Genomic DNA, 10752 nt, shown 5'->3' with positions numbered 1-10752 from the left:
AGGAGCAATGTGCAAGGAAATTGCTGGGATTTTTTAATTAATGCATTGCTGTCTCTTTGGAAGGCAGGGCTACTTTGCAGAGTTGCCAAGACTGTACATCGAATTATCCCAAATTGCCTATTTTAATGAAAACCATGGGCAAGTCTTGGCAATGTTCAAGTCCTGAATTTTCCTCTTTTTAGGTCAATTATGGATTAAATAAAAGTGAGACCTCTGACTTTCTGACTTTCTTTTTTAATTTTTAATTTTTGGTTTTTAAGTCTCTTCCACTGTGTTTTTCAGTGTTTTTATGTGTGATGGTCACTCATTGGCCTGATAGGTGTATTGTGTCCAAATTTGGTGTCAATTCATCCAGTGGTTTTTGAGTTATGTTAATCCTACAAACAAACATTACATTTTTATTTATATAGATTATTATTATTATTATTATTATTATTATTATTATTATTATTATTAGAAACACAACGAGATGAGCCCACAGCAAACATGATCACTCTGCTGGCTGTTGTATTGGATCACACATTGGACACTTCCCAAGTGTCTAAGACTGTGATGTATCGGTGAATAATGGGTGTTAATCCCAGAGGTGGCGTTTTGCAACTGGCAGGTGGTAATTTTGTCAGCTCCGATTGTGTTTAAGTGCAGGCCAAGGTCTTTAGGCACTGCACCACTGGGACCACCTTTACTGGCTTGTGTCAGAGTCTTTGCAGTTTGATCTTTAAATCCTCATATTGTGTCAGCTTTTCCAGTTGTTTCTCTTCAATCCTGCTGTCACCCGGGATTGCAACATCAATGATCCATACATTATTATTATTAGGTTCTTGTGGGTTTTTTCGGGCTATAGGGCCATGTTCTAGAGGCATTTCTCCTGACGTTTCGCCTGCATCTATGGCAAGCATCCTCAGAGGTCTGTTGGAATTAGGACAATGGGTTTATATATCTGTGGAATTAGAACCCATTGTCCTAATTCCAACAGACCTCACTACCTCCGAGGATGCTTGCCATAGATGCAGGCGAAACGTCAGGAGAAATGCCTCTAGAACATGGCCCTATAGCCCGAAAAAACCTACAAGAACCTAGTGATTCCAGTCATGAAAGCTTTCGACAATACATTATTATTATTATTATTTTACTGACTCAAAAAACACAGTATGTCACAAGAAATGAGATCTGTATGCTGGGTTTTGTATCACTAAATCACAAGTCGAACACTTCCCAAGTGTCTAGGACTGTGTGATTATTATTATTATTATTATTATTATTATTATTATTATTATTATGTGCCTTTTCTCTCTTCAAACACCAAAGGAATTCATTTTCTAGGTGAATACATAGAGCGGGCATGCAATGGAGATAACTGTGGACTCCTATCCAGCTCTGTGATTATCCATGGAGCACCCCCCCCCCCCCACACACACACTGTATGTTTAAATTTCAGATGACTGAGAATTAGGAAAAAAGATCCTATGATCTACTTGGCAAGAAACATATCAATCTGTTAGCAATAACAAAGCATTTTACAAGATATTCAGTGCACTTTTCTCCACAGCAACCATCACCCAAATTGTGCACAAGTGGTAAACCACTGTAATTGAATTATGGAGGTCACCCCAAAGGCTCATGTCTTAAAAGCTTTCTTTTTACTTAGGCTGAACTAAACATAAACAAGGACAGCTACATCCAGCTGCTGTTTTTTAAGCAGCAGTCTTGCTAAATGATGTGTCCAATTACAAAACAAATTATGTAGTTTAGATAGTAACTGCCACTTCCAAACAAGTGTTTTATCTGTATACATTTAAGAGTTTCCGGGTAGCAAGAAATCGCTCCCACTGTCCCAAGCTGCAGTTGTATTTCCAGGCTGGACCAAGTGCACGGGCAGATCCAAGCAGTCATTTGGAACAACATTCTTGGCAGTGTTACAAAAGAAATTGTGGGTGTTCTAAACCTGAATTTATAGACAGAGCAGTTTGATATCACTTTAACTACCATAGTAGTCAAATTCTGTGAAAGTTGATGTAGGATACTTAAACTGGAACTACACTACCATATAATCCAGTATCTGATCCCAGATTATCTACTTTGAACTGGAGCTCCTGCCTTTGCTGTGGAGTTCCCCAGGGTGCTTTCCTCTCACCTCTGTTATTTAACATCTACGTCCGACCACTTGCTGGACTGGTGCGGAGCTTTGGCATAGAGTGCTACCAGTATGCAGATGATACCCAGCTACTCTTGCATCTTGAACCTGGGACAACCGTGATTCCTGAGAACTTTAAGCTGTGTTTGGAAGCAGTGATGAGTTGGCTGCGAGTGAGCAGACTAAAAGTTAATCCTGCAAAAACTGTGATACTCTGGCCCGGCCAGCCACCAGAATTAACCCAGTCTCTGCCTGATTTCGATGGGGAAGTTCTGGTTCCGTCTGCCACTGTTAAAAGCCTTGGGGTTGTGTTGGACTCATCGCTGACGATGGAGGCCCAGATCACTGCCATAAGTAAGCAGGCCTTTTTTCATCTTCGCCAGGCAAGGAAATTGGCATCCTACCTTTCGGTAGAAGCATTGGCAACAGTAATCTACGCAACTGTCACCACTAAGTTGGACTATTGCAGTGCCTTATATGCCGGCCTTCCAAAGTCAACGACCCAGAAGATTCGGATGGTCCAAAATGCGGCGGCCAGGCTGCTAGCGGGATCATCTATAAGATCCCATATTACACCGATTCTGCAACAACTGCATTGGCTACCAATAGAACATCGGATCTCTTAGAAGATACTGATCCTGACATTTAGAGCTCAAAATGGCCAAGGACCTTTATATCTTAGGGATCGCCTCATTCCTTTTACCCATCAGTGGTCACCTCGATCCACCCAGGAAAATCTCCTATACATACCGGGTCCTAGGGAGGCACATTTGGAAGCTACAAGGCGTAGAGCTTTTTCGATCTATGCCCCAATTTTGTGGAACTCATTGCCTCCATATATTAGAGCAATGTCGGAGTTGCGACCTTTTGTAAAGGCGCTCAAGACTTGGCTGTTTGGTTGTGCATTTGAGTAATCGGATCAAATTTTGCCATAGTCACTGCTGAATGTTTTTACGTTGAATGTTTTATGTTGAATGTTTTTATATTGAATGTTTTATATTGTGTATAAGCTATTTTAAATTGTAAGTTGCTCGGAGCACTTTGGTGGAGAGCGACTAATTAAGAAATAAAGTGATGATGATGATGATGATGTGAGTCTACACTGCCATATCATCTAGTTCAAAGCAGATAATGGCTTGAAGAATCAACCATTTTCCTTGTCCAGGTGGCAGCTACTGCAATCCTCTCAGTTTATGGAAAACATGTTTCATTCACTTAAGATACACTGAGTAAACATGCTAGTGAGTAGGCTGAACTGCCCCCCCCCCCTTTTCTCAAGATCCCTGAGTTGTCAAGATCTCTTCACTTCAACACCAAAACCCTGCTTATCAGCAACCATCTCTTTCCGAATATGTGAATTCTGGGCTAATTGGGACGCATCAAACAACCTAACGTGTTATTTATTAAAACATAATCTATTAGACAGTGCCCAGTTAAGACTACGTTTGGATGATTCTACCGAACGAATATATCTTCTTAAGTATGCAGAATTGCAGCTTTAGGATTTAACAATATTTATTGAAAGGCACCACAAAAATTCCTCTTCAAGGAGTTTCCAACTTCACTTGCAATCTCCCAGCTGCTTTTGAGGCTACAAAACTAAGGATAAGCTTTCAATAATTCGTAATTTTCATACAATTGAGACCAACACTCTCCAGAAAGAAGGTTAAAATGCTTTCAAAACAAAGCCCTGATACTTCATTAAGTACAAATATGTTGAGGATTTACATATGGTAGGTGGTGTATGTGCTGGTACAGCTGTACCAGAAGCTCTCACTTTATTTGCCTTGTATTAAGAGCCGCCGCAAACTAGCGTCTTGGGAGAGCAAACTGTGCCAGCACGACCGATGATGTTGAAGACTCCGCCTCTTTCTCCACCTATTTCTCCGCCTATTTTTCCGCGGCCGCGTGGTTTTCCCTTTGCTAGGGCAGCGATGCGAGCGTACTCTTGCTGTTGACAGAATTCAACAGCAAGAGTACGCTTGCATCGCTGCCCTAGCAAAGGGAAAACCACGCGGCCGCGGAGAAATAGGCGGAGAAAGAGGCAGAGTCTTCGACGTCATCGGTCGTGCTGGCACAGTTTCCTCTCCCAAGACGCTAGTTTGTGGCGGCTCTTAGTGTTTGCTTGCAGCCCAAGGCTTGGGATTCTGCAGAAGGGTGGCTTCCTGTTAAAGTTTGCAGTTATAGGGCAGGCCCCCTGTCCATCATCGTTAAGTTTGGTTCCACCCCCTGTTCAGGACAATTGTGATGGGAAGGGAGCCATTTTCAGTCAGTCTCAGCAAAGAACATCAATGTACAGGACATTTACAGATTTTCTCCTGTACAAAGGATTCAACCCTTAAGACCTCCCGAGGGAGAACAGTCTTAAGAGCAAAAGGATTCCCAAAGGTTCCCAGGGAAACAGCCTTACATCCCCGAGGAATTTCGGAGGGAATAACAGTTTTAAACATCAAGAACTACAGGTAAGTGACTACAGGCCTACTGGTAAGTCCACTTGGTTTTGAGACGCAGTTCAGCCCGGTAGTGGATCCACATCAGTTAGGTTTAGGATCACAGTTAGCCTGGGAGAAGTTTGGAAAGGGATTTTCCTTTAGAGTAAAAGTAACAGTTAGAAGCCACCAGTTGCACAAAGCCTGGAAGCATTTGTTTAACCCTTTGAAGACAAAAGAAGTTTCTGTTGATTGTTCACCAGTAAAGACCTTATTATATTTCACAAGCCCTCTAAAGACTGTTTGTGGTGAAAATCCTGAGAACTTCTCTTCGGGGGCCCTGGCTTCCCACTGGGCTAAAGTTGCACGTCCTTTTTAAAAGCAATACGTTTCAAGCCCAGCGTGTGACAGAACAGTGTATATACATGAATTTCACACTGGAATCTGCACATCCTATAGCTATGCACGCAATGCCCAACTGCAGAAGTGAAAAATATAACTGTTAGCAATATTTTGGTTGCCTTGGCACACCAAGACAGCATTTGGAGTACCTGCTTTAGAATGGTAATGCAACATCATCCACATACTCAGAGGTTTCTCGTTATGTTTGCACGACACACCTACACACTGCAGCCAGCACACCAGTGTGTTACAACACAAAGTTTGGAAAGCTCTGCTGCAGAGAATTCACCAACTTTCTCATAAAATCTTGTTTCCAGTGCAAGACCAAAACAACAGTTTTTCATTTTGTTTCCTCTATTTTGTGCAAACATATCTTCATGGAAAATTGGTGCCTTTTACTTTGAGAAACTAAGTGTACAGACAAAATGACAAGCCAATTGATAAAAAAGACACAAACTACTAGTCCAATGACTTTCATGCAACGAAGTGACAATTAATTTTTTAGTTATGCACATTTTAGAGAAAGACATACAATAATCACTCTGAAAAATGTGCAGAATCTCTCTGACAAAGTGCCTGACGAGTGAATCCAACTGTGTTTGGTATTTGCAGTCCGCTTGAGAAACCATGAATGCTCTAAATGATTTCCATTTGAAGAACTGTGATTTCACAGGGTTTTAATAAGCATCAGCTTGCCTTTGAAATAAAATCCAGGTGGGAAGGTAGAAATGGGGAAAGCCTTTAATTTTCTTCATGTACAACATATTATTAGAGGATTGGACAACAGTGGCAATTGCTTTAAGTTATAAAAAGAAAGCAATGGGTTTTTATCTGATCCATTTTGAGGCTTAGTGGAATATAATTAAGCTGAAAACTGACCTCACTTGAGGCATCGTATTCAAGATCTATCAGTAAAGAAAGGGAGGAAGAGAAAAGAAAATACTCAAATATGCTGAAATCTCACTAGAATGTAAGCGACTTCTGTTCTAAATCCATAGCTTTTTAGAAATAAATTCTGAGAGTATATTTAGCATTTTGTGTTGTTTTGTTTTTAAAGAACAGATCCCTTTCCTCAGTGGATATGAGGCCCAAGTTTGATGGGAAGGACTCTCTTACGACCTCATCACATTGAGAGGGGAAAGTGTGAGTGACTATCCTTTTAATGTAGAGAATCACAACTCTTCTATCATCAGCTATCCTGTTTCGAATTCTGCCTCCCCATCACACTCACTTAGAATCATAGAATCATAGAATCAAAGAGTTGGAAGAGACCTCATGGGCCATCCAGTCCAACCCCTTGCCAAGAAGCAGGAATATTGCATTCAAATCACCCCTGACAGATGGCCATCCAGCCTCTGTTTAAAAGCTTCCAAAGAAGGAGCCTCCACCACACTCCGGGGCAGAGAGTTCCACTGCTGAACGGCTCTCACAGTCACGAAGTTCTTCCTCATGTTAGATGGAATCTCCTCTCTTTGAAGCCATTGTTTCGCGTCCTAGTCTCCAGGGCAGCAGAAAACAAGCTTGCTCCCTCCTCCCTGTGGCTTCCTCTCACATATTTATACATGGCTATCATATCTCCTCTCAGCCTTCTCTTCCTCAGGCAGCAAAAAAAAGCCAATGGGATTTTGGCCTGCATCAATAGGAGCATAGTGTCTAGATCTAGGGAAGTCATGCTACCCCTCTATTCCGCTTTGGTTAGACCACACCTGGAATATTGTGTCCGATTCTGGGCACCACAATTCGAGAGAGATATTGACAAGCTGGAATGTGTCCAAAGGAGGGCAACTAAAATGATCAAGGGTCTGGAGAACAAGCCCTATGAGGAGCTGCTTAAGGAGCTGGGCATGTTTAGCCTGAAGAAGAGAAGGCTGAGAGGAGATATGATAGCCATGTATAAATATGTGAGAGGAAGCCACAGGGAGGAGGGTCCAACGTTTGGCAGCCAGGTTGGCGCCCGTACCTTGGGAAGTTTGACTTGGCCACGGTAGTCCACGCTCTGGTTACATTCCGTCTAGACTACTGCAACGCTCTCTAGGTGGGGTTGCCTTTGAAGACGGCTCGGAAGCTCCAGCTAGTCCAACGCTCGGCAGCCATGATACTAACAGGAGCGGCACTCAGGGAGCACACCACTCCCCTGTTGCGCCAGCTCCACTGGCTGCCAATCTGCTACCAGGCACAATTGAAAGTGCTGGCATTAGCCTATAAAGCCCTAAACGGTTCTGGCCCTACTTACCTCTCCGAACACATCTCCTCCTATGAACCAACTAGGACACTAAGATCATCTGGGGAGGCCCTGCTCTCAGTCCCGCCTGCATCACAGGCACGCCTGGTGGGAACGAGAGACAGAGCCTTCTCAGTGGTGGCCCCTCGGCTGTGGAACGCCCTTCCTATAGATTTCAGATTGGCCTCATCCCTATTGGCGATTCGGAGGAACGTGAAGACCTGGCTGTTCGAACAAGCATTCGATTAAGCAGTATAATGAATATAGGAACACGGATTAACAGATGATGAGATTGGATTCTGATTTTACTGATGAGACGCTAATGATTGTTATATTGATGTTTAATTGTTGATGATGCTATTGTTTTAACTGTCCCATAATTGTTTTTTGGGGAGGCCCCGGTGGCGCAGTGGGTTAAAGCACTGAGCTGCTGAGCTTGTTGATCGAAAGGTCGCAGGTTCGATTCCGGGGAGCGGCGTGAGCTTCCGCTGTCAGCCCTAGCTTCTGCCAACCTAGCAGTTCGAAAACATGCAAATGTGAGTAGATCAATAGGTACCGCTCCGGCGGGAAGGTAACGGCGCTCCATGCAGTCATGCTGGCCACATGACCTTGGAGGTGTCTACGGACAACGCTGGTTCTTCGGCTTAGAAATGGAGATGAGCACCACACCCCAGAGTCAGACATGACTGGACTTAATGCCAGGGGACTACCTTTACCTTTACCTAATTGTTTTATGATGTTTTGCATTGAATTTTGCTGTTGTTAACCGCTTTGAGTCGCCTGAGGTCTGAGAAAAGCGGTATATAAATAAAGTAAATAAATAAATAAATCCCCATTTCATGTTTTCATGCCCAGGGGTGAAATAGTCTTTCTAATAATTGGCTAGATCTTCCAGGTAATTCTATGATGCACTTCATGATGGAGGACCCAGCAAATTCTTAGACAGAAAACTTCCCTAGAAATCTCTAGGTGCAACTAGGTTTACTGGGATTGGAAGTCAGGTCATTTCAGGGAAACGCTGTTCAACTGGGAATGTATTTCACATTGCTATTTCCTAGAAATGAATGGATGCCATTCATTTCTCTGTGGGAGAAAATACTTGTAAGCTAAGGGAGTGCATCTATATATTCTTTGTGATGTGTGGGTGTGTGGGGGGTGGGCTGAGGAAAGGATTGGAGCTCTACATCCTTCTCCTTTCCTCTCCCCTCTTTATGAAATCTGACAAGCATTCAGCTGTTTTTAAATAACAGTTTTTAATATATATATATATATATATATATATATATATAACAGAATGCCAGGCGCTTGGTTTTTCTGTAAAGTAATTGCTAGCTGGGCTTTCTATGATGTGTGCAGAGGGGATTTTGTCTTTAGAAATGCAGATCTTAATATGGTGCATTTTATCTTATGGTATGCAATGGCTTTCTTTATGCCCTGAAAGGAATGTGTAAGTAATTTGTGGCTTTGATTGAATTCTTGGGGGGGGGGGGGGGGGAAGTCTTAAGACAGTCATCAAGAATAGAAGGCTGGTAGTCTCTGTTTCTCTTGGCACAACAACTGGGTGGATTGAAAAGCCCTCTAAAGCTAGTAGAAGTCATCTTCAGTAGGGCCTATTGAATGATCAAGTCTGGATAATTAGGTGGCATTGTTTGCTTTGGCAGAAATGTGTCTCAACTGTATAATAACATGGCACTCTGTATGCTGCAGGCATTTGTCAGAAACTTTGCAGTACAAATGAGGCTGCCTTATATCCTGACAGACCAATAGTTTGCTTATTTCCGTTGTCTGCTCGCTCTGATGGACATTGGCCTACTACGGTTTCAGGCAAGATCCTTTCAAAGCAGATATTCCTGTAAGAACATTGTACTGTGACAAGATCTTGGAGTGAAGCCATACTGGGGTTCCCTTTCATAGTGGAAGTTAGGCTGATGACTCCTGGGAGACGGGGAATCCCATTTTGGAATCTTGTTTTTGGAAGCAGCTCCAGACTACCTACAAGTTTTCTTCCTCAGTTGTTGTTGTTGTTCATTCGTTCAGTCGTCTCCGACTCTTCGTGACCTCATGGACCAGCCCACGCCAGAGCTCCCTGTCGGCCGTCACCACTCCCAGCTCCTTCAAGGTCAGTCCAGTCACTTCAAGGATGCCATCCATCCATCTTGCCCTTCTCTTCCTTTTACCTTCCACTTTCCCCAGCATAATTGTCTTCTCTAGGCTTTGCTGTCTCCTCATGATATGGCCAAAGTACTTCAACTTTGTCTCTAGTATCCTTCCCTCCAATGAGCAGCCGGGCTTTATTTCCTGGAGGATGGACTGGTTGGATCTTCTTGCAGTCCAAGGCACTCTCAGAACTTTCCTCCAACACCACAGTTCAAAAGCATCGATCTTCCTTCGCTCAGCCTTCCCTAAGGTCCAGCTCTCACATCCGTAGGTTACTACAGGGAATACCATGGCTTTGACTAGGCGGATCTTTGTTGCCAGTCTGATGTCTCTACTCTTCCTCAGTAGTTCTGGTTTATTCTGTTAAAGATTTCAAGTGTGTCACAGTGATGGCAGATTTATTTCTCCATTTAGTGTACTTGGTCTTGAAAATAATTTTGTTGACTGGTTCAGTTTTGGATTGATGGACTGGATAAGAATCCAAAATAACCTTAACATGTTAGATAGCTAAGCCAAAGCTAACAAAATTAATTTCCCCAGGGAGAAATATATGGGACTACACTTATACAGTAATAGTGAAATGCACAATAATAGGTTGGGTGTCACCTGGCTTGAAAACAGTACATGTGAAAAGGATCTAGGAGTCTTAGTAGAAGCTAAACAAGTGTACTGAAGCAGGTAAAAAAAAAAACAATGCGATTCTAGGCTGCATCAATAGTAGTATAGTGTCTAGAGATCAAGGGAAGTAATAGTACCACTTAAATCGGGTTTGGTCAGACCTCACCTTAGAATACTGTCTCCAGTTCTGGGCACCACAATTCAAGAATGATATTGATGAACTGGAAAGTGTCCAGAGAAAGATGACCAAAATGATCATGAACTTGGCTTAGGAATGGCCCGGGAAGCTGAGTATGTTTAGTTTGGAGAAAACAAGGTTGGGAGGGACATGATAGCCATGTTTTAAAAAGATGCAGAAAAAAGATTCCTGCTAAACATTGGGAAGAACCTCCTGATAGAAAGAGCTGTTCAGCAGTGAAATATGCTGCCTTAGAGATTCCTTGTCCTTCTTCTTAAGCAAGGCTAGATGGCTATCTCTCAGGGGTGTTTTGATTGGGGGTTCTATGAGAGAAGTAAATACGTGTTTCCTAAAGACATGTTTTCGTCAATCTACCTTCAACAGAAGGAATGTCAGGGCACATATAGCGGAATTATGATCAATGACAAGTTTATTGCTCACATTTCTATTGGTCCTCTCACTCCTCCCCACCACAGCCAAAATTCATCTATTTTTGAAGACCTCCTAGAGGAACAATTGTGTGTTCTTTTCTAAACAGTCAAGAGGGCATTTGAAGCAAAGGATTTTTGTGGCGGGGAAGGTGTCTGACTATGGGATTTTCACACAGTTGAAT

Source organism: Anolis sagrei, chromosome 4 (assembly GCF_037176765.1).
Source record: "Anolis sagrei isolate rAnoSag1 chromosome 4, rAnoSag1.mat, whole genome shotgun sequence".
In the NCBI taxonomy this organism is placed as follows: domain Eukaryota; kingdom Metazoa; phylum Chordata; class Lepidosauria; order Squamata; family Dactyloidae; genus Anolis; species Anolis sagrei.
This window is presented reverse-complemented; position numbering follows the sequence as displayed.